At 39.0% G+C, this 24207-nt stretch overlaps 1 pseudogene; it reads left to right on the plus strand.

Annotated features, from left to right (window-relative positions):
* Window positions 1-17333: 17333 nt before the first annotated feature.
* Window positions 17334-20407, plus strand: LOC108318931 (protein Iojap-related, mitochondrial-like; annotated as a pseudogene).
* Window positions 20408-24207: the final 3800 nt, after the last annotated feature.

The following is a 24207-nucleotide window of genomic DNA, read 5'->3' on the forward strand; positions in this document are numbered from 1 at the left end:
TGGTTCTCTGGAAAGTAGAGGAAATGATCGTTAGATAAGTTCAAAGAGTCTATATTACTCAATAGACGAATGTCGAGCACACAGCAAAACATGCATGGTGCACTCACAACCTACAATGTCCTTAAAAGAACAAAACTGCTCTGATACCACTAATGTGACATCCCAAAAATACAGTCATAACTATAAATTTAGAAAAATCACATTTAATAATAATCTCAAACAGTTTTACACTAAAAGTTTAAAATTTTGAAACAAACGAACGCTCAAGGATGAACGTCCTTGAGTGCAACTTCAACAATAATGACGAGCGCTTAAAACCGCACGTCTCCACAAGAGTTACAAGTGAATAAACCGAACGTATAAGAAAGCTGACCGAACGGTTTACAGAAACAATTACCGAACGGTCGAATTTAAACTTAAACGAAAGCAAGAGGTGGTCGAACGACCACTCAGTTCAACAAAATACACTACTGGCCGAGCGGTCTCACTGCTCGGTCTTCACTTCCACATCTACCAGATTCTCTTCTTCTAGCAACTCTTCCAAACGCTCATCTCCCTCTGCTCACATCCACACGGATGATCATTGCAATGACAAGACGGACGTACAAGAACAAAGGACAACACAAGGAAAACGAAAGGGTAAGCTTACGTAATTTAACTCATGCATCAACATATAAATTCCAGTAAACAGTTCATTTCACACATACATATCAACGTACGCATTCATCATACATCACATAATTTAACGCACGTACAAAATAAAACTCAACACGACTGACTGTCCGGACTGTATGAAATCTGCATAGTTACAGGCGTTCACGCACCCGGGTGGTGTGGTAACTGGCATCCTCATCAGCTGCCACCCGAGGTTAGTCCGTTCTTACGTCGCCCATGTTAACTTATGGACTAAGGACCTCCTGCCGTTCCCACGCATGACGTGCATCCTCTACTTGAGAACGAGCACTCACGGAACATCAGGATCGAACAGCCAACATTAACTTCCCACAGTCATACTTGACAATTTCCAATAATTTCCAAGAGTCGTTCCTACCGGGAACGCTCGTTCAATATTAATAACTTTCATTTCATCTCAGATACTGTTCACCATTCACTATTCATCAATCCATAATCATTTTCATCTTAATGGGGAAAACATAAAAAATCGAACGTTCATTCTCAAAGAAACGAGAATGAACGCTGTGAGCGAGACTAAAAGAACGCTCGTTCGTATTAAAGTACGAACGACAGATAAACATTCACGTTCAAGAAATGGCCAAGTATGGTACTGTTCATTGGACGAACGCTATTTGGTGGGAAAAGAGAACGAGCGCTCAAAATAATACCGAGCACTATTAGGACGAACGCTCAGTTGGAGACCGAGCACTATTAGGACGAACGCTCAGTTGGAGACCGAGCACTATTAGGACGAACGCTCAGTTGGAGACCGAGAACTATTAGGACGAACGCTCAGTTGGAGACCGAGCACTATTAGGACGATCGCTCAGTATGAAACCGAACGCCACTTTGAGCGTACGTTCAGTGTAAGACCGAACGCCTTCCAATACGATTGTCCGGTGTAAGACCGAACGTTATTCTGGGCGAACGTCAGGTGTAAGACCGAACGTTCAATAACTCAGATTGAAAATCTTGAAAGTAAACTAAGAGAAGTTTGGAGAAGTAATAGGAACGGGAATATGCACTGCTAGATATATAAATACAAGTACAAAAAGAAAGAAGTTTATCAAACGTACAAGATTCAACAGTGCTAAACCGAACGCTCAAACAGTGAGGACGTTCGTCCTCAACCACAGATTTAGTCAAATGACAGAATCAACATTCCAACCATATTTCTAAGGAAAACTGAACGGTCAATGACCGTCCAGAACGAACGTACAACGTCTCATGGAAGGTTCATTTCTCATAAAATCATATCATCTCATTCGTTCATATCAACCCAAACTCTCAAATTTCATATATTTCATTTTATCCAACATCTCATGCATAATATGTAACTCAGTCATATATCATTCTCATTCCATAAAAACGAACGTTCAACATAAATCAAGCATAACAGCTTAATACAATCAAAATAACGAACGTTCATGCAATCAACCACAGCAACATCATACAGTGAAATAACGAACGTTAATATCATCATTCATATCATCCATCATGCATTTCCTTATACAGTAAAATAACGAACGTTCACACACATACATACATCAAAACAGTTAAATTAAGTAAGCTTCCCTTACCCGGAAATGAACGAACGTTCACAGACGCACACAGACGCTCTCCACTCAAATCCTTATCGCCAACGCTCGTTAATCCACTATTCAGACGAACCCCAAGGCCAAACTCAGAACTTCTCAGCTTCACTAGCCGAACGCTCTCTCTCGGGAAGGCCTGGATGTCGTGCGTCCTTCCACGCTGCCGGATCCCAGAATTGGAGGAGATGAAACAATGGTTTCTAGAGAGAGTGCAGAGAATGAAGAGAGAAGGAGGAGAGAATGCAGAGAGCAAGGGAAGAGAAGGAATTCTCAGAAATGAAGCAAAGAGATGCGTGAAGGGAGGAGAGAACTTAGGTTTCTCAGAAATGGCAAATGGTGGTGCGTGCAGAGGTTGGGGAATACTTCAGAAGTTCTCAGCTTTTGCTTTCCACTCTGCCAGCGCACGTTCGCACTTCAGCCCATACCGGACGGTCGTCCATTCCCAGGCGGACACGTGTGCTCCACTACCAGTTTCCACTACCGGTTCTGACTGACCAGGCCGGACGTCCATTCTGCTGTCGCCACGTGTCTTCCACTTCATAATCCAGACTGCCCATGATGAACGAACGTCCACTCAACGGTTGCCACGTGTTTTCCACCACTTCGAGCGCACGTTCACAGTCTGGTAGTGGGCGCTCCACTGACGCTGCTGAATCACCAGGACGTCCGGCAGCTGGCTCCGTCAGTGGGTGTCGGGCACTGCTGTCGGCCATGTACACTGCTGAGGTGGTGCACTCTCCTGCTGCCACGTGGACTCCACTACGCACGTTATTTTCTGAGGCCTGACACATGTTCTCTTCTAAGGTGTAAGGTAGGATATCATCTAATAGGCTCAAGGTGGAAGGAAATATTTTTTTTTTCAAGGCTCAAAAGGGTTCACAAATGTATCACCGTGTCTAAAGGTAGGCTATCTGGCCAAGTATCTATATAATCAATAATAAACAGGGCCTTTTTCATCCTTAACCAAAAAGTGTGTGTATATACGTAGAATCAAAATCATGCAAAAACCAATTCCATATCTAGAAAACTCAATATCTCTCAATCAATATATGCTCTCAACACTTACAGATCTGGTCATATTCATACACACAGATAAAAAATTTTAAGCACAGCCACCACAAACATACATGTCATCATCCTCAAGAATCACATAACGTAATCAGACAATGCCAAATCATTAAATCAAAACCTCAAAGTCATTACAACCACAACCAACATCAACAAATAAACTGAGTTCCATAATAACATCTAAACTGAAACATCTAAAAATAACATAACACAAACATCAATAACATATGTCCATCAGCACTCTACCAAGACCCATCTAATCTCGATCTCCACTGGCTCTCCTACGAATGATAACTCTGCTGTGTCCATCTGGGATCTGGATCCTCTTCCTCCTCATGACCATCACCTGCCATCATGTCCTCCTGCTCATCTAACTCTGGCTCTGGTGCTCCTGGAAAGGCACTCCCCCACCTGGACTCTGGCCTGCCCTCAGGCCATGGAATCTGCACTGCAAACTGGTCTCCAGTCATCAGTGAATCTGGAGGAAAATCAGGGATGCCCAAGGACAAATTATACATGCTATCCTGTAAGGATAGCTGACCCTGCCGCATAGTAGTGCACCAGTCGCGGATGTCGTCCTGTCTAGCCAAACTCTGCTGCATGTAGCGAGTAAAAAGATCAGGGGAAGGAACAGACGACGCTACAGGTGGTCTAGCAGCTCTAACATTCCTGCGTGGAGGGGGAACGGGATGAGGGGCATTCATAGCAGAAAACTCGCCCCTGTTGGTGCAATTCCTATCAAAGAATTTCTTGTTGAGAGGAGGTTGCAGTTTCAGAGTGATGTCCGCGACTCCAGGTACTCCACTGGCCTTGCACAATGCTGTCACCAGGGCAGGAAATCCAAGCTTACAGGTATCATTATCAGCTATCAGTGCCATTTCCTGAGAGATATAAGCTCCCACATCCATGTCAATCCCAGTCATAATTCCATATACCATATAAGACCTTTCCAGATTGATGTCGGAAGTATGAGAATTGGGACAGATGTTGGTGAAGGTGAAGAGACTCCACATAGTGGCCAGTGAATTCAAATGTTTCCTTAATATTCTCACTGGTGTCCCACTAGTGCCAAGCTGATAGCCATATCTAGGAAGGCATAAAGTGGAGGCAGTAAGGTCATGATCAGGATAGCTAGACATAAAAGCACCTAGGGGGCACGGCTGAAACATCAGTGTATTCAGAATCCTGTTCAGTGATCTGCGATCATAGTGTACTAGCTTGCCTCTCACTTTTGAAACTCTAGAGTGAGGCTGAGAGTGGTCAGGTTCCCAAGCATTTGCATAAAATTCTTTAACCAAGACTTCATCAATCTCATCTAGAAGGCTGGCTAAAACAAAATTCCATCTTCTCTTCTCCAGTTCTTCCTGGATATGGTCATACTCGCCAGGTTTCAATTCAACCCTCCTCTCAGGTAATAATGCCCTGCCCATGATGACCTGATGAAACCTATCAGAATGTGTCTCGGAAATAAATCGGTCCTGATCATAGTTCAGGACAAGGTTCTCCTCTTGGGTTTCTGAAGGTTGGGATCTAGAAGAAGACCCTCAGGTGGTCTTTCTCTTCTTTTCTTGTGTGCTCTTGGGAGGTGCCATCTGCAAGAATTAATAGACAGTGCAAACAATTGTAGAAAATGGGTCAGAGCAAGTGAATGACCCAAAACACATATACTGGCAGATGGAATTCGCTATGCGCCGGTGTGCGCTATGCGAATGTGTCGCTATGCGAAAAAGGCGAAATAGGTGTCTTCACTCATGGACCATTCGCTATGCGACCAGAGTCGCTGTGCGAATTGCATATCAAAAATAAAACCTATAATTCGCTTGGCGACTGTCTCGCCAGGCGAATATCATGTTCAGAAAACCAGACCTCTAATTCGCTTTGCGAATTTGTCGCCTAGCGAGAGACAGTGTAGAGGATCCCATTAACAGAGCAAATGCATGTTCATCCTATCAGCAAAATCAGAGTTTGGTGAAAAACTATATGCACAATTTGCTTGAGATGAACAAAGCAGTAAACAATAAGCCCTATGATATGCCTATGAACATTAAGAACAAAGAAGCAAATGGAGAGTAGAAAATGAAACCTGTGGAGAGTGACCAAGATTAGTGAACAAGATCAGAGAGTGAAGAGATACTTGAAAAAGCAAAAGCACGGCCAAGAATGGAAAATGGTGGCAATGAAGATATTGGCACAAGTGCGTTCGCTGTGCGGAGATGGAAGAGAATGGTGGCTAGGGTAAAATGAAGAGTGGTAAAATGAAATGGGGAAGAAGTAGGTTTTTTTTAAAAAAAATAACTGAACGAGTCAATGCGAATACTTCCGCAAAGAGAAAAATTAAACCTTTAAATCGCAAAGCGAGTGTAATCGCTATGCGAATTAAAACACTCAAAACAATTTCTTTTTCTCTCTCGCAAAGCGCATAAAATTCGCTGTGCGAATAAATCACTGCTTTATAAAATCATCTAGTCGCATAGCGCACCTAAGCTGTGCGTTGTGCGAATAGAGCGTCAGAACTCATTTATCAAGCATCTCTGCATTTCCTCTCCACACTCAAACTTAACCATTACAGAAACACAATCAACAAACATACATATATACAAACATGTGCTAGGGTGCCTCCTAGCAAGCGCTTCTTTAACGTCACTAGCTTGACCCAGAATCTCATGGCTTAGACAATTTAATAATTGTGGTGAGGCGTTCAACCTCACCACCCAAATAAGGTTTCAATCTCTGGCCATTAACAATCCAGCTTCGATTTGGATCCTCAGAATTTGGATCCATTAATTCAATAGCACCATAAGGCTTGACTGCCTTGATCACAAAGGGACCAGACCATTTAGATTTCAACTTACCTGGAAACAATTTGAATCTAGAATTAAACAACAATACCTGTTGTCCAGGTTGAAAATCTCTCTTGATAAGCTTTTTGTCATGGTACACCTTGATCTTTTCTTTATATTTTCTTGATGAATCATAGGCAGTCAACCTTATTTCCTCCAGCTCTTGCAATTGAAGCTTTCTTTTACCTGCACACAAAGAAGCATCAAAGTTAAGAAATTTTAAAGCCCAGTATGCTTTATGTAAGATCCTTGAAAATATTTGTAAGTTAAAATGTAAGATCCATAAAAAAAAAATATTTATAATTGTAAATTTTAACATTTTATTAGTAATAATAATTTTAATGGATAGAAAAATGTAAATTTTTGGATATAAAGTTATAGTAATTCTAGAGGGAGAGCTTCAAATTTTTGATAACTTATTTAGGATTTTTTTTAAGAAAAGTGAATAGTGAATAGTAAATAGTAAATAGTAAATAGTGAATAGTGAATAGTTAAAAAAAATAAATAAAATATATTAAAATAAATTGTGGAAGAGAACACTCCACGTAGAATTAATCATTCAGAGATAAGAATGATGAATAAAAAATAATTTTTGTAGGATTAGCCGGTTATTGATCTCAGATCTGGGTACCATCAGATTCTTGTCAAGACGGAAGATGTACAAAAGACGGCTTTCAGATCTCGCTATGGACACTTTGAGTACGTGGTAATGCCGTTTGGTGTGACGAATGCCCCAGCGATTTTTATGGACTACATGAACAGAATATTTCGGTCATGTTTAGATAAGTTCGTGGTAGTATTTATAGACGATATTCTTATCTATTCAGAGAATAAGGAAAAGCATGCAGAACACTTGAGGGTGGCGTTGGAAATTTTAAGAAAACATCAACTGTATGGGAAACTGTCAAAGTGTGAGTTCTGGATAGAGAAAGTACAATTTTTGGGTCATGTGATTTCTCCTCAAGGAATCTCAGTGGATCCAGCAAAAGTGGAAGCTGTGCTAAAGTGGGAGCGGCCGAAAACTGTAACTGAAGTACGAAGTTTTGTAGGATTAGCCGGTTATTACCGACGTTTTGTCGAAGGGTTTTCCAAGATTGTAGGTCCTCTAACTCAGTTAACTCGTAAAGATCAACCATTTCTGTGGACTGACAAGTGCGAAGCCAGTTTTGAAAATATGAAGCAACGACTAACGTCAGCACCAGTATTAATCATTCCAGACTCTAGCAAATCTTTTGAGGTGTACTACGATGCGTCATATCAAGGATTGGGGTGCGTTCTAATGCAAGGAAAGAGACCTGTAGCTTATGCATCTAGGCAGCTAAAAGCGCATGAGAAGAACTACCCAACGCATGACATCGAACTTGCAGTAGTAGTATTTGCATTAAAGACATGGAGACACTACCTCTATGGGGCAAGTTTCCAAGTTTTTAGAGACCATAAGAGTCTAAAGTATTTGTTCGATCAAAAGGAATTGAACATGCGACAAAGAAGATGGATGGAATGTATGAAGGACTATGACTTCGAGCTTTTATATCACCCAGGAAAAGCCATTGTGGTGGCAGATGCATTGAGTAGGAGACAAGCTCAGATAACAACGATGATGGTGAAGGAATTAGAACTGTTAGAAAAGTTACGTGATATGAACTTGGGGTTGCAGTTAAACCCAGATCACATATGGTGTAGTCATTTAGTAATCACTAGTGACTTCTTAGAACAAGTGAAGGTTGAGCAGTCGATGGATCAAGAGTTACAGCAAAAGATCATGTTGTTGGACACCGATCAAGCTAAGGAGTTCGTTCTAAGTAAAGATGGCATACTTCGATTTAAAAACAGAGTGTGTATCCCTGCAAAGAGTGAATTAAAACATTTAATTTTAGACGAAGGCCATAAAGGTAGTGGTCCCATAAAGTCCATTCCCCAACAATCAAATATTTCAACTTCTAAAATTGCCTACAGTGGCATCTCATGTCTCTTTGATATGCTTCCTGTTCTTTGGCATCTGTCACACCCTCTAGCATGAGCATGTGCATCTTTGAACAAGGTAGGCCAGAAGAAACCAGATTGAAGCACTTTGGCGGCGGTCCTTTCTCCATTAAAGTGACCTCCATATGGCGAATTATGACAATGCCATAGGATTCCAGCAGCTTCCTCTGCTGTAACACACCGCCTAAGTAAGTGGTCAGCACCCAGTTTGAAGAGATAAGGATCATCCCAAAGATAGTCTTTGGAATCATGAATAAACTTCTTCTTCTGCTGCCAAGTCAAATCATCAGGGAGAATTCCTGCAGCCTTAAAATTAGCCATATCTGCAAACCATGGCCTCTGTTGTATGAGCATCAGACGCTCATCAATGAACTCTCCCTTTATTTCTCCCTCTTTATCAGTCACCTCAGAGTTAAGAAGGCGAGACAAATGATCAGCAATCACGTTCTCACTCCCCTTCTTATCTTTGATTTCCAATTCAAATTCCTGTAACAATAAAACCCATCTTATGAGATGTGGCTTTGAGTCGGATTTTGCCAGTAAATATTTGATGGCTGAATGGTCAGTATATATGATAACTTTAGACCCTATCAAATAAGGTCTAAACTTTTCAAGAGCATATACAATTGCCAAAAATTCCTTTTCAGTGGTAACATAATTCAATTGTGCCTCATTCAGAACTTTGCTGGCATAATGAATAACATGAAAAATCTTGCCACGTCTCTGCCCCAAAACAGCCCCAATAGCATAATCACTAGTGGTACGCGGGTCGCACCGCATACAAATTTGATACAACAAAATAATGCAGTATAGATACTAGGAAGTGACTCCTAGGTCGTCTCTCAAGGACCAATATTGTGCGGTTCAGTTTTAAGTCAATTACGAATTGGGGGGAGTTTTGAAAGTTTGTTTTTGGTTGCGGATGAAATTTAAACACGACTGGATTAAAAACGTTGAAACAAACTTCAGTACAGTAAAACAAAATTAAAACGGTAAAAACGAAATTACTACAGTAAAAACGAATTTACAGCAACAGTAAACAACAAAAATAAATCTGAACAGTAAAAACGAAAATACAGAAAAACAGAAAATACAGAAAACAGTAAATACAGAAAACAGTGAAAACAGAAAATTTTAGAAAACAGTAAAAACGAAAATACAGTAACATGAAACAGTAAAAATTAAATCTGGAACAGTAAAATAGAAAATACAGTAAAATAGAAAATACAGAAAACAGTAAAAACAGTAAAATAGTAAAACAAAAAAAATGAAATTACAGCAGTAAATAATAACAGTAAAAACAGTAAATACAGAAATTCAAAATCAGTAAAACAGTAAAAGCAAAATACAGAAAACATAAAATATAGAAAATAGTAAAAACAAAAAATAGTAAAAATGAAAATACAGTAAAAAGTAAAAACATAAAACAGTAAAATTCAAATCTGAAAACAACATCAACATTACGGCGGCAAAACATTTAGATCAAAACTACAGCTAATAATTTAACGTGCAATATTCAACAATACAGTGCAAACAACGGTAAAAATTAGACTGACAGGTAAACAACACAGGAATTAAATTGCTACATAATTAAAATTACAGCAACAAAACGGAAACAATAAATTGATCAGGAAATTTAACAACATAAATTAAAACCATACTTTGCATTTAATTTAAATTGTACATGAAATTATTACAATAAAGAAATTAAAACAGGAACCTAACGTGCAGTGTTTCTCAACCGTGTCAGCCACTTCTGTCCCGTGCCATTCTCCATCTCTGTTCCAGCCGTCCAATGCCCAACCCGCTGCTGAGCTTCCTCCTCCACGGGACCCTCTCCTTCACTAAAACGTTATTCTCTTACAATGCACTTCCTACACTACAAATTTTCAGAAATCTACACTACGGGAATGAGAGCTACTGGAAGAGAGGAAAACTCTCCCAGACTGTGCCACCCCTCTGCAGAACCGGGACTCCTCCAACCGGGACTCCTCCTTTTATTCTTGGAGGTCTTTTCTCCCATGGCTGGAAGTGCAAATGCAGGCTGGAAGTGCAAATGCAGACTGGAAGTGAGTGTATCTCCCTCTGTCAGTTCCACCTTGGTCTCCCATTCATTTCTTGCATTATCCATTATGTGCCGAATAAAATAAGGTGGGGCCTTCCATTTTTTAACTTCTGCATGCTCTGCACCGAGACTGAGAACATTGCCACTCCACCTAGTCTTCTCTTTGTTGAATTGCTGGACCCGTGATGCTCCTGGACGTGGCTGGGAACGTGAAGACTCCTCTGCTGAACCGTGAAGGCCTCCCTCTCGGTATGCTTCTTCTTCATCTCAGCTAGACTGGACGCTCTCTGCTTCCCTGGCTGTGGCGAACTCTTCCTCAAAGTGAAACCACCAGCTGCAGCGTGCTACTCGCCTGGAAGTCCAGCTGCTTCTTTGCTTGCTTCTGCTCTCCATCCAGCCAAAGAATCCATGAACGGTGGCTGCTGTATCAACCTTCATCACTGTGAATCTCTTCCCAGCTGTTTACAGCTCTCTGCTGTATTTTCCAGCAAAATGATTCTTTCTTTCTCTCCACATTAGCCTTCTTCTTCTCTTCCAACAGCCAATAACGAACGGCAGCTGAGCATGAAGGCTTTTTCTCTTGCTGGGAAAATCCGAGAGCTTCTTTGGGTAATGTTTCTTCCTCATTGCTACCCATTCTCTTCCGTGAAGGAGGGCTGGACTTGTTGGTTGGCATCTACTGGACGTTGGTTTTGCTTGTTGCTCCAGCCGTGAGCTCCTCTGAAGGTGGCTGCTGTCTTCCCATTTCCTTCACCACCGCTTCATCTCCAACTGATGTTGTTGCTGCTCATCAAGTGCTGGACATTGAGCACGCTGCTGGAGCAAATATTTTTCTGCTGAAAACGCGTGGAAGCGTCAAGTCATGGCTGCAACGTGCATGTGTTCTTGGCTGGACAGCAACTCTCAATGACCGTTGTTCTCACCTTGCTCTGGATGCTCCTGGTTGTTGGAACTGCACCACTGTGAAGTTCTCCTGCCATGGTGAAGCTGGACGGTGTAGCTGCTTGCTAGACCGTGGGCGTCTCCCAAACTGGACCAGCTCCGCTTCTTGCTCATCAAACTTGCTGGATGTTGCTTCCCGTTCTCAGCTATCTTGTCCTCTCTGCTTGTGCACACCAAAACTGCTGCTCTTGTATGGTGCCTTGCGTTGGATGACTTCTTCTCATCCTCCACGGGTCTCTAAGCTGGACGTGAGTTGCTGGTTTAGGCCTCCATCCGTAATCTCCCTAAATTCCAAGCTGGACATTGCAGTCAAAGGAACTGTTGAACACCTTCCTTTGTGCTTTCCATTCTTCGCGTGAAGGCAGGCCCTCCATGTGTGTGCAGCTCTCTGCATTTCTGGGACGTGGCAGTGCTTGTTATTCTTCTTCGAGTGTGAATGTGTGCAGCCTTTGGTCTTCCAATTGCACCAAAGAAAATAATATCCCCCATATGCTTGTATGTGTTGCTGACATGCATCTTCTTCACGTGTTGTGTCCAAGAGTTGCGTGGCCTCCCACATCCATTCCAAAATATATTTTGTTCCATGTTTGACAAAATGATGTGTGCAGGGGCCTTGTGTTAGATGCTTGCCAAAATAAATTCTTATGGCCGTGAAACCTATTGCATTTTGCAATCCCACATGTGCTTTCAATCAAATTGTCTCATTCAAGAATAGGTGGTCCCCTTGTGTTTTCATATTTCAGCAAATAAGAAGCCGTGTGGTGCCCACTTCATTTCCATATTTTTCTTCAACCAAAACTAATAATAGGACCCTTTACTGAAATTTAATTCAGCCGTGACATTATCACCTTACATGATGTTACTTTTTACTTGCTTCTCCATTTGTAAATGCCGTGAGATGTCCAAGCCATGTGTCTATGTTTCCAATTCAATTTCAACTTAAATGTGCCCTTGCAACCAAAAGAGTCATACAATTAAATCACTTATAGCCATGAGATGCATTGTCTAATGATCAATTCCAGCCACCACAAGTACCAAACAACAAGCAAACAATGCAAACATATTAGAACACTCAAACAGTAAGCACTGCACTGGCATAGGACAGTAAATAAAATACTGGGAACAACACAGAATGAATTTGAACAAAGTAAAAATTATACATGAAAATAGACATCCATACAAAACTATGAAAAAAAATTGCATGGAAAAAGGATAAGAATTGAACTCGAACGAAGACAAACAAGTTGACACAAAATTCAAACAGCAACCAGCGAAAATTAAAATGATTAAGATGAAATTGGCTCAATTGTCATTTTTCATTTAGCCTTCAAATGTCCCAAATTGTATTTCCAAATTTTCCTTGTAAAATAATTAGCTCAGATAATTCAAATTAGTTAAAATAAGAATTTCCGATCAATTTTAGCACAATTAGGAAAAACAGGATAATACTATACATTCAAGCACAATTCCTTGATTAAATCCGGTACAATAAGCTAAGTAAAGTGAATAAAATATCGACTCATCAACTAGCATCGCACATTAACTCAAAATTTAGAGTCCAGTTTGGTGCGACTACAACAGGGGCTGATATCAACTTCTCTTTCAAGACTTCAAAAGCTTTCTGGCACTCTCCATCAAATTCAAAAGGAGTATCCTTCACAAGCAGATTACAAAGGGGTTTAGCTATCTTGGAAAAATCTTTTATGAATCTCCTGTAAAAACCAACATGTCCAAGAAAGCTCCTTACCCATTTGACATTCATAGGAGGCGGTAACTTTTTAATCACATCAACTTTTGCTTGATCTACACCTATTCCCCTGGATGAGATCTTATGTCCTAAGACAATTCCCTCACGAACCATAAAGTGACATTTTTCCCAATTTAGAACAAGGTTCGTGGCAATGCATCTCTTCAAAACTACATCCAGGTTCTCTAGGCATAAATCATATGATTTTCCAAAAACTGAGAAATCATCCATGAATACTTCAATGCAATTCTCTACCAAATCAGAAAAGATGGCTAGCATGCAACGTTGGAATGTAGTAGGAGCATTACAGAGACCAAAAGGCATCCTTCGGTATGCGAACACACCAAAGGGACAAGTAAAAGCGGTCTTTTCTTGGTCCTCTGGATTCACTACTATTTGATTATATCCTGAATACCCATCCAGAAAACAATAGTAGGCTTGTCCTGCTAGCCTTTCCAACATTTGATCCATGAAAGGAAGAGGGAAATGATCTTTCCTGGTGGATTGATTTAATTTTCGGTAGTCAATACACATTCTCCACCCTGTGACTGTTCTTGTAGGAATTAATTCATTTTTCTCATTCTGAACAACAGTCATACCTCCTTTCTTAGGAACAACATGCACAGGACTCACCCAAGCACTATCTGAGATAGGATAAATCATTCCTGCTTCAAGCAATTTAAGCACTTCCTTTCTCACCACCTCTTTCAAAATAGGATTCAACCTTCTCTATGGTTGTGCTATGGGCTTATAATCATGTTCCATCATGATCTTATGCATGCAGTAGGTTGGACTTATGCCTTTCAAATCAGAGATGTGCCAACCTATTGCCTTTTTATTCTTTTTCAAGATTTTCACTAAATTTTTCTCCTCACTGTTTGATAAAGAATTGCTTATGATCACAGGCTTCTTCGAATTTTCTTCTAAAAACACATACTTGAGATGATCAGGAAGCACTTTTAATTCCATTTTTTCCTGATCATCCAAGTCAGCCTTTTCCAATTTTTCCACTCTCACATCAGTGGAATTCTCTTCTTTTAATTTTTCTAGATGTTGTGAAATCTCTTCCACTTCAGATTCTTCTTCAACAGTAAGCTCTTCACAAGCATCAACCAATACACGCTCTAAAGGGGATTTCACATACATCTGATTTTTTACAGTCTCAACTACATCATCCAGTACTTCAACTCTGAAACAGTTCCCTTTATCTTTTGGATGTTGCATAGCCTCCACAACATTAAAGGTTACTGTTTCATCATGTAGCCTCACCTTCAAATGACCATCATCAACATCAATTATGACTCTAGCAGTTTTCATGAAAGATCTACCCAATATTAGGGGGACTTCAGTATCCTCCTCCATATCAAGAATAACAAAATCTACTGGAAAAGTAAACTTATCAACTTTCACCAGTACGTCTTCAATAACTCCATATGGGTATTTTAAAGACCTATCTGCTAATTGTAGAGTCATCCTTGTTGGTTTTACTTCCATGTCTCCTATTTTCTTTAACATAGACAAAGGCATCAAATTAATGCTTGCCCCTAAGTCTATCAATGCTTTTCCAATAGGGAGTTTTCCAATTGTACATGGAATAGTAAAGCTTCCAGGATCTTTGAATTTTGGAGGTAGAAGTTTTTGGATGATGGCACTATAATTCCCTTGCACCTCTATTGTTTCTTCCTCAATATACTTTCTCTTCTTGGTCAACAGATCTTTCATGAATCTAGCATAAGAGGGCATCTGTTGAAGTGCTTCAGAAAAGGGAATTGTAATTTCCAGCTTGTTGAAGAGAGCCATAAATCTAGAAAATTGACTTTCTTTTTCCTTTCTAGAATATGTCTTTGGGTACGGTAAAGGATTCACAATCTGTTTTCCTTTTTGGCTCTCTTCAATTTTTTTTATTTTTATCTTTCTACTCTTCCACTTCTTCTTCTTTATCTTTCTGTTCCTCATTTAACTTTTCCTCTTGATCCTCTTTCCTCACAACTACACTGTCTAACACTTTACCACTCCTTGTTGTTATAGCTTTACAGTGCTCTTTTGGATTTGGTTCAGTGTTAGCTCCAAATGTATTTACAGGCTTCTCTTCCAGTTTCTTGGCCAATTGACCCATTTGAACTTCTAAATTTCTTAGAGATGCATCTGTGCTCTTTTGATTTGATATGGACATCTGCATAAATTGTTGAAGAGTTTCTTCCAGTTTTGATGTCCTATCAGAAAGAGTGGGTTGTTGTTGAAACTGTGGAGGTGATCTACATGAACTAGCCTGACCCATGCTAGGATGAGGTCTCCATCCTTGATTATAATTTCCATAATTGCCTTGACGGCCTTGATTTCCCATGTAATTGACCTCTTCCTTAGCATTAGTGAGAATAGCACACTGTCCATTTTGGTGCTCTCCACCACACAGTTCACACCCTTGCACAGTATGTTGTGCCTGTGATACATTTTGGATTTGTAGTTGTGATACCTTTTTCATCAGAGACTCAAGCTGTTGAGTCATAATTTTATTTTGGGCTAATAAGGCATCTTGGGATTGCAACTCAAACATTCCCTTCTTTTGATTTTGTCCTCTCTCACTTTGAACATCATTGTCACCAGATTCCATATTTTCAATAATTTCATGAGCTTCATCAGGTGTCTTCCACCTAATGTTACCTCCTGCTGAGGCATCTAGCATCAATTTTGTGTGAGATTTTAAACCTCCTAAGAACAGGTTCAATTGAGTGGGGACATCAAATCCATGTATGGGAGTCTTTCTTAACAATCCCTTAAACCTATCCCATGTCTGACTTAAAGTCTCTTCAGGTTCCTGTTGGAAAGAGGATATCTCTTGCTTGCCTTTGTTTATTTTTGATTGAGGGAAATACTTCTGCAAAACCTTTGACACAACATCATCCCAACCTGTCAGACTTCTCTCAGGAAAAGAATTTAACCATTTCTTGGCATTGCCTGCCAAGGAAAATGGAAAAAGACTAAGTCTGATTGCTTCCTCTGACACATTCAACATTTTCACAGTGTTGCAATATTCATTAAAAGTTGCCAGATGATCGTAGGGATTTTCGTGTGACAATCCTGAAAACTGATTACTTTGAACAAGGTGTATCAATGCTGGCTTCATTTCCATGTTAGCCGCGATTACCACTGGTTTGGCTATACTGTTGAAAGATGTAGGTACAGACACTGAAGCATAATCTTCCAACGTACGCCTTCTTTATTCATTTTCCCCATTTCCCTCCATCTTTTTATCCTCTTGGTCAGATGAAGAAAAAGCGTTTGAGGATAAGCTGGATTCTCTAGCTTCTTTTTTTCTATTTTCTCTTCTACGCCTACTATTATTTCTACGGGCTGTCCTTTCAATCTCAGAATCAAACAATAAATTCTCAGATTTTGTTCTGCGTGGCATGCAGAACGAAAATCTTCAATGACCAACCCAAGAAATAACAACAGGAACTAAACACAATATATACAGATACACAGAAAACTAAAACAATGAATTTACGGAGATGGGAACAAAATTGAAATTGATAAACAACTAATTGAAATAACAAAACAATCAAATTCCCCAGCAAACGACGCCAAAAACTTGATAACTTTTTGGCAAGTATACCAAATCGTTACAAGTAATACAGTGATAAGTAAAGTATCGTTCTCCTCAGGGAATTTGTGTTACGTTATTCAATTAAAATTTATTTATCAAAATCAATTGAACAGCAAATTATAAGTGAATTAATAATATCAAATTAGATGACAATTTAAAATTGAAATTAAAATTTAAAGAAAGTTTCACTGGAATTGACTTCATGACCACATTACAGTAACTATTCTGAGCAATATAACTTGCGTTCAAACATCAACATCACAGTATCTTGGTTTAATTCCTTAAAACAAGTTCTAAAGAATTATGTTCAATTATTAATTCCTTAAGTAATTAAACATAAACTTTGCATTAAGACTGATGTTATTGATGACCAGGAGAATTGAAACTATTCCTAGCATCTCTCCTTCTGGTTGCTTTTCTTGCGTCAATACTCAAATTTACTTCCCAATACAATTTGAATATAAAAACAAGTATATTTTACTTCCGTAAAATAAAATAAAAAGTACACAAGAAAAGCATATGAACACAATTTATATTGAACAGGAAATATTACATCAAATGTCAGCCATTACAGTCAATTCCAACAAATGAAAGTTTACCCTATCCTAGACATCACAAACATACTCATTTCCGCAATTCCTTGCATGATGTGCAGTCTTGATGTCTTCAGAGAGGTCTCCTCGTTTTCCAGAGCAGTTCTCCCGTCTTTTCTCTGCTATTTTTCGTCTGTCAGGAGATGCCTTTTGCCTTTCTGTCACGTCTTTAAAAACCAATAACTTCATTAATTCGCACAGCGCACATGTGTGTGTGCGCTATGCGAATTTCACGTAACTGCTGCCTCTCAACTGACGTTATTCGCACAGCGCACATGTGATGGTGCGCTATGCAAATTTATATATCCCAGCAGTGCGAGTTTTGGCTTGCGCTATGCGAGAACTGGCTGACAGAGTTCCAATTATACATCCTTTCCTGTACAATAATTTACAACACAATCTACTTCCTATTACGACTTTTCCCTGAGTAATAACATGAATAATTACAAAATTGAGATCCTTTATAAGTGTCAAAACATCTGTTTTTTCACACTTATCAATTACAATACACAATTTGATAATATGAACAAAACGGTATTAACGATTTAATTAATGCTTTTAATCAAATTCAACCCAAAATACAGCAGCGAAAAATTGCAAATGCGGATAGATTAATGGCAGCAAAAAAAAACTAGAAATGAAAACGGCGTCGTCGCATTACCAAGGGTTATTCACAAACTCACTCGTACCGCTCTAGTTTGATTTGAGCGTGGAACTGGAATGTGGGGCTTCTTCGAACTAGAACGTGTTTGCGATATGCAGAGGCCCTTCTTCTTCATCAGTCATGGAAAAAGAAGGTAGGGTTCTGTTCTTTGTCCGCCGTTGACGGCTGTAATTGCCTTCTGGATCTGTCGGAGATCGAGAAGGTTCTGATGGATATCAAAGCTGACGACGTTAAGGTGATACCGGTTCCCAAGCCCTGCGATAGGGTCGATTTCATGGTTCTCTCCACTGGCAGGTCCACCTGGCACGTCAAGAACATAGCCCAAGCCCTAATTTACAAGGCACCACACCCTCCTTCCTTCGTCCTTTTTATAGCTATATTTGCATTATTGATTTTCGATTGAAACTCAAGTGGTTTTCATTTTTGTTTTTCTTCCGACTCATGTATATTTGTGTAATTAACCAGGCCAAACAGAAACAGAGACGAATGATGCTACCGAGTGTAAAAGGGGAAGAGGGAGGAAAGTGGATAGTCATTGACTCTGGTATCTCATGCTTTTGTAATCATTTTTGTGTTCATTTTGTTGAGTTTAGAAAATCCATTAGGGGTCGTTTGGACAATCTTCTAGTTTTTTTCGGTTAAAATTAATTTATACGTATCCAAATTTGTAGAATTGTTCTTATATAACTTTTTGCTTTTGTTTTTTTTTTATCTTTTACTTTGTGCAATGAGCTAATTTAACTTACCTTCTCTTTTTTAATTTTTCTCACCTAAAGTCATTTTGAAGAAATTTGTCTAAACAGAACTCCAAGTAAAGAAAATTGCAGTAGCGATAATGGCTGATAACATATACAATGTCATGAATTAGCATCTTGACTGCATTTACTAAATGTTCTGTTCTTTTAGGAATGTTAGGTATTCACAGGCCTTTACAATAATTAATATTTACGAAGAACTAGTTTACTATCTTTAATGGAGTCTTCTTTTTCAGAGAGGTCTATTCCATCCACACAATAGATGTTGTGTGATGTTATAAATTAGTAAACCAATATGTTGAAACTCACATTAGAGAGCTACTGATGCAGTTTAAGTGGAGACTTATACTCTATCCTAGCTAATTGATCTACCTCTGTGACAAATTATTAGTTCGTTAGTACTAGAAAGTTGTTAAATTAACTTGTTGGTTCCACAACATTATTGTCTTAGCGTATGTTGCTCTGCGTGATATTCATTAAATCAAACAAGATAATGAGTTTAGTCTCAGCATGGTATCAGTTTCTACACTCTACAACCTCTGATTTTCTTTCTTGCACTTATTCCAGTTTCTTCACTGGTGAATGGAGCCAGCGAATTACCATTCTTGGGTGATTAGGGATGACAAGGTAAGACGGGTGCTGTAAAAAGGTGTGGGTAGGCTGGACATTTAAGCTCGTCAATCTGCATGGGGCAGTATAACCTGCAGCCCATTGGCCAAAGTGTGGGTGGGCCTGCCCCTCAACATGCATGACTCTTCTATTGAAGAATTAACTGAATTTTGTCTGTTACAACTAATCTAACATTGTGGTTTAATTCTTTTTATCTATTTCGGGAGGTGTTGCAATTTAGTGATTCTTTCATGTTAACTTTTCATTGCTCGGTGCATGCAGTGGCTTGACAAGGCTTCGGGGAAAAAATTACTTTGTTAGTCTTTAGGGTTTAATAGGTCCTTTCTCTGTCACTTTCCTTCTATCAGTCTATTATTTTTGGTGATGTATGATTTGCTAGATCGGTGAACATTGCTTTTTATGTTATGAAAACTTTCAATTATTGGATTTATAGTTCTAACATGCCTTGTTTTCCCTTTTTGGTTCATTTTTTTTATGTTTAGGTAAAGTGATAGTTCATGCACTTGATGAAAAGGCCAGAGCTTAGTACAATTTGGAGGGTCTTTGGACCTGAGGGACAATTCAAAATGAACTTGATGGGATAAGTACGAGGCTAGCTTATATTCGTTTTAAGTTGTAAGATAGTTAGATATAGTTTGGGTTTGTTACAGGTTTACTATTTAATCATTTTTTGATTTATAGCTTATATTTACACTGTCATACCTACCAAATTTTTTATTGGTTAATAGTGTAGATAACAACGCACCAAATAAAACTCAAATTTGAAAACCATTAAGTGGAATTCACCATTTCTTACTTCTGTGCCTGCCACCTTAACATTCATTCACTACTTGGATTTATATTATGATGGTATTGCCACACCAAATCTTCCTATTGATTAGGCGTTGTGATTGAGGCCAATTCCTATACCAGTTTGTGTCAAGAATAGTTCAAAATGGTACTTTAAGTTATTCTTGGTAGAGGTCTTAGAGCAGGCATTGGATGGGTTTTGGGGGCTCGCGCGAGTTATCTGATTAGGCTTATGTTAGTGTATATGGCTTGGTTCAATTGGGCTTGAGCAATTACATAGACATATGTCTTTATTATTTTTATTATAATGATTAATATGTATTCTTGAGATAAATACTATAGGATGAATGATTCGAATGATCATTTTTCTTTTTACTGATGGTAGGATTTACAAAAAGCTTTGGTGAAGGTTCGTCGAAAAAACAATTCGAAGAAACCTGCACAAAAGAATGCTTAATTGGTGTTTCAATGTAAACAACCTTTTAAAACTACTGCATCTGATCTAGACAGTTTAGAAGTTTGTATACATATCACGGTTTTCTGATCTATTAATTTAGTTGTTTTGAATACAAAATTTGCTACGGGTGTCTAGCTGCAATGGTAAAGATAGAAAAGAGGTAACATTGAAGCTGTCCATCATCATGCACTCCACTTTTATATTTGGTGAGTCATGAATCGTTAGCGGAGCCTGGACTTTTACATCACCTACATAAATATGTGAATTAAAAAACCTGTTTACACATCACCTACAGAAACACTGATAAGTGCATCTGTGAGGTTCTGTCATTTTTCGATTCACCTCTTTAATCTGATTAATCATTTTACCATGTTTTGAATTACTGGAATAATTCTGTGAGTATCTGTTTTCTTTGATTCTTTGTTAGATATTGTCTACTACTTTTACTTGTCCAGATTTCTTGAGAACTGTGTAATTCGGTGTGTTTCTTTGTGAATTTTTGTTTTATGTGTGTTAAGTTTGAGTCATTTCCTTGATGTCCTTTGAACTATTTCTTGATCTGCGTCTTGATTTTGCCCAGGAGTGCAAAAGACTAAGTGTGGTCTATTTTGATGAGTCAGTATTTTATTCACTTCACTTAGTTTATTGTGCTAGAATTAATCGAGGAATTGTGCTTAAATGTCCAGTATTTTTCCGTTTTTACTAATTGTGCTTAATTTGATCGGAAATTCTTATTTTAACTAATTTGAACTATCTGAGCTAATTATTTGCATTAGTAATTGCAGGAAAAATTTTGGAAATACAAATTGGGACATTTGGAAGAATATTCATTTTCACACTGTGTTATTTAATTGAAAGAAGCTACATTGCATTGATTTATTTTGGGTGTTGAAGTTAATAATAAATGAAGCTTGGTTTTGGTTTTCTTGGTTCTTGGCTGGAAACAAAGTGGTGTCACGACCAATTCATTTTTTTTTTTGGCAATCAAGCACATAAGAAAGTGGGGGCCACCAATTTGAGAAGGGAATATTTGAGAAAGGATGCGCATGGGCTGAAGAAAAACACCACACGACCATTGAAAAATAGGCTTGGTTTCTTTAATAAATTAAGCAAATGGAAAGAAGGGACCACCACCTTCAAGTGTAAGTTTCTCAAAATTATTGAAGACAATATGGAGAATTCATGTGACAAACAACAAACCATATATGGGAAATGATGAGGGGACCGCTTTCACACCTTTGTCCCATCCAACAATTCAACAAGTGAACCCACATGAAAAAGGGCCACACACAAGGTTTTTCTTTTACAAAGCTGGGCATAAATATTAAATGAAATGGAAGGTGAAGTGCAACTACAACACCACACGGCCAACTCAATTTGGCAAGCATCTAAGTTGGAATCTAAGAGGGGGCCACCACTTTTGAAGTTTACGTGAATGAAGAGGTTTCATTTATTGAATGGATGGAAGAAAAAGCAACTCCACTTTCACGGCCCACATACAAAGAAGCTTTTGGATTTTAAATTGGAAAATTGAGTGTTGTGGAATGGTATAAGCACACGGTCTCCTGGAGCTGCAAGCAAGAAGAGAGTTGGGACGTGCTAGAGCAGCTGCACCATTAAACTCTTCATTCATCAAGGCCCACTAAAAGAAGGGCATCCCTTGTGCACATGACCATCCAGCAAACAGAAAAAGGGGCAGCACGTGAAGCAGAGAAAACGCTCTCCATGCAGCACTCCTCATCACGGTCCAGCTGCCAACTTTGGAGAGGGGAGCATGTTTTAATTTTGGAAGAGAGGTGCACGGGAATTGAGCTGGAGGCACGGCTGGAAGCATGGAAGAGACTCATTGTCCAGCCACCGTGAAGGGAGAAGGAGATGTGGAATGGTCCAACATGCACAGAGGAAGCTACATCATTTTGGAGTGGGAGCCACGTTGCAAAGAATTTCCGTGAAAGAGGAAGAAACAAGGTTCATGGACAAGACATGGAAGGCCCCCTTTTTGGCACACTAGCAAAGCCTGCTACAATATTCAACATTTGACAACACTAGCAGCCAAGAACACTAGCAGCCAAGAACACAAGCACACATCACACGGCTTTGCAGGAAAAAAATTGGTGCAACTTTGGAAGCACACTGCTGGCTGGAAGGAAGCACGTTGGAGGAAGGCAGCAAGCACAATGTCATGGCCTGATGCACACAAACACACGGCAGAAGGCATGGGAGAAAGACATTAAGTGGATGATGGTCTTTAAGAAGGGGGAGTTCCAGACAGCAGAAGAGAGGTTCCGGAGGCCAGAGAGTTACGGCCTGGGAGAGGTCTCTCTTCCAGGAGTCCAAAAAGCAGTAGAGGAGGCCCTAGTAATGTGATTTCCAGTAGTTAGTAGTGTAGTTTTTCTACCAGAATGTAATAAACAGTAGTGTAGGAAAGTGTAATACAGCCGTGTAGTGAGGAGAGAATGCAAAGAGTGCTGGACAGTGGATGGCTGGGACCGAGAAAGTGCTGGAACATATAAGGGAGAATCACACAGAATGGAAGGATACAGTTGAGAACAACACTGCATGTTAGGTTTTTCATTTTTATTTTCTTGTGTAATAAATTCATGTCCAATTTAAATTCAAAGTTTGGGTTGATTTACTGTTTCTGAAATTTAAATTATGTTTTACTGTTTCTGTTTTACTGCTGTAATTTAATTTCTACTGTATTTTAATTTCTGTATTACATTTTTATGCAATTTAATTTCTGCTGCTGTTTATCTTTTGCATGTTGATTAATTCTGTTCTCTGTATTTTACTGCAGTAATTTTGATTTCATTTTTTTACTGTTTTCTACAATTTACTATTTTCTGTATTTATTATTTTCTGTATTTCAGTTTTCTGTATTTCCTTTTACTGTTTTCCTGATTCTGTAATTCTGTATTTACTGTTTTTACTGCAATTATGTGCTGCTGTAATTTCATTTTCCAAAAAATTACTATTTTCTGTTTTTATTGTTTTCTGTATTTTGTTTTTCTGTATTTCGTTTTTACTGTTCCAGAATTATTTTTTACTATTTTACCTTGCTGTATTTTCGTTTTTACTGTAGCAAAATCGTTTTTACTGTTTTGATTTCGTTTTAATGTTTTAATTTCGTTTTTACCGTGTAGTTTTTACAGTATGTTTTTTACTGATTTTTTTTTTACTTTTGTGTTTAACGTTTTACGTTTAGTGTTCCCACGTTAATTTTGTTTTGATATCTTTTACCGTTCGGTGTTTAATGTTTTGAATGTTATTTCACTGTTTTTACGTTTGCTGTTTTAAAGTTAAATTTCAGTTTAATTTAATTTTACCGCATCAAAACAACAAAACCATCAAAACCCCCCCTCCCCTTCGTGTTTGAATTCTAAGACTGAACCGACACAAAAATTGGTCCTTGAGAGACGACCTGGGAGTCACTTCCTAGTAATATACTGCATTCATTTTTGCACATAAAATTTGTATGACCGCGACAGTCGTACCAGTAGCTGTGTTGGACTTTCTGTACAAATTGGCATTTTCTCTCGGGTAATCGTTTACAGGGGTGCTATAAACGATTACCACCCCCTTTTTTCACCACTCTCAGTCATTCCTTGCACAGCTTGCTCCCCCAACTCATGAGGGGTCACCCCACCCTCCTTGGACTCACATCACATCACCAGCCACCCTCTCCCACCACTGGAACACCTGCACCAGCCTCAAACAGGTGCAGAAGTGCCTAAAACTCACTTTGTTTTCCAATGGTGACCCATGTTCACCTGACTGAGTACCTGTGTTGGACTTTCTGT

The sequence above is a fragment of the Vigna angularis genome, chromosome 10 (genome assembly GCF_016808095.1).
Source record: "Vigna angularis cultivar LongXiaoDou No.4 chromosome 10, ASM1680809v1, whole genome shotgun sequence".
Classification (NCBI taxonomy): domain Eukaryota; kingdom Viridiplantae; phylum Streptophyta; class Magnoliopsida; order Fabales; family Fabaceae; genus Vigna; species Vigna angularis.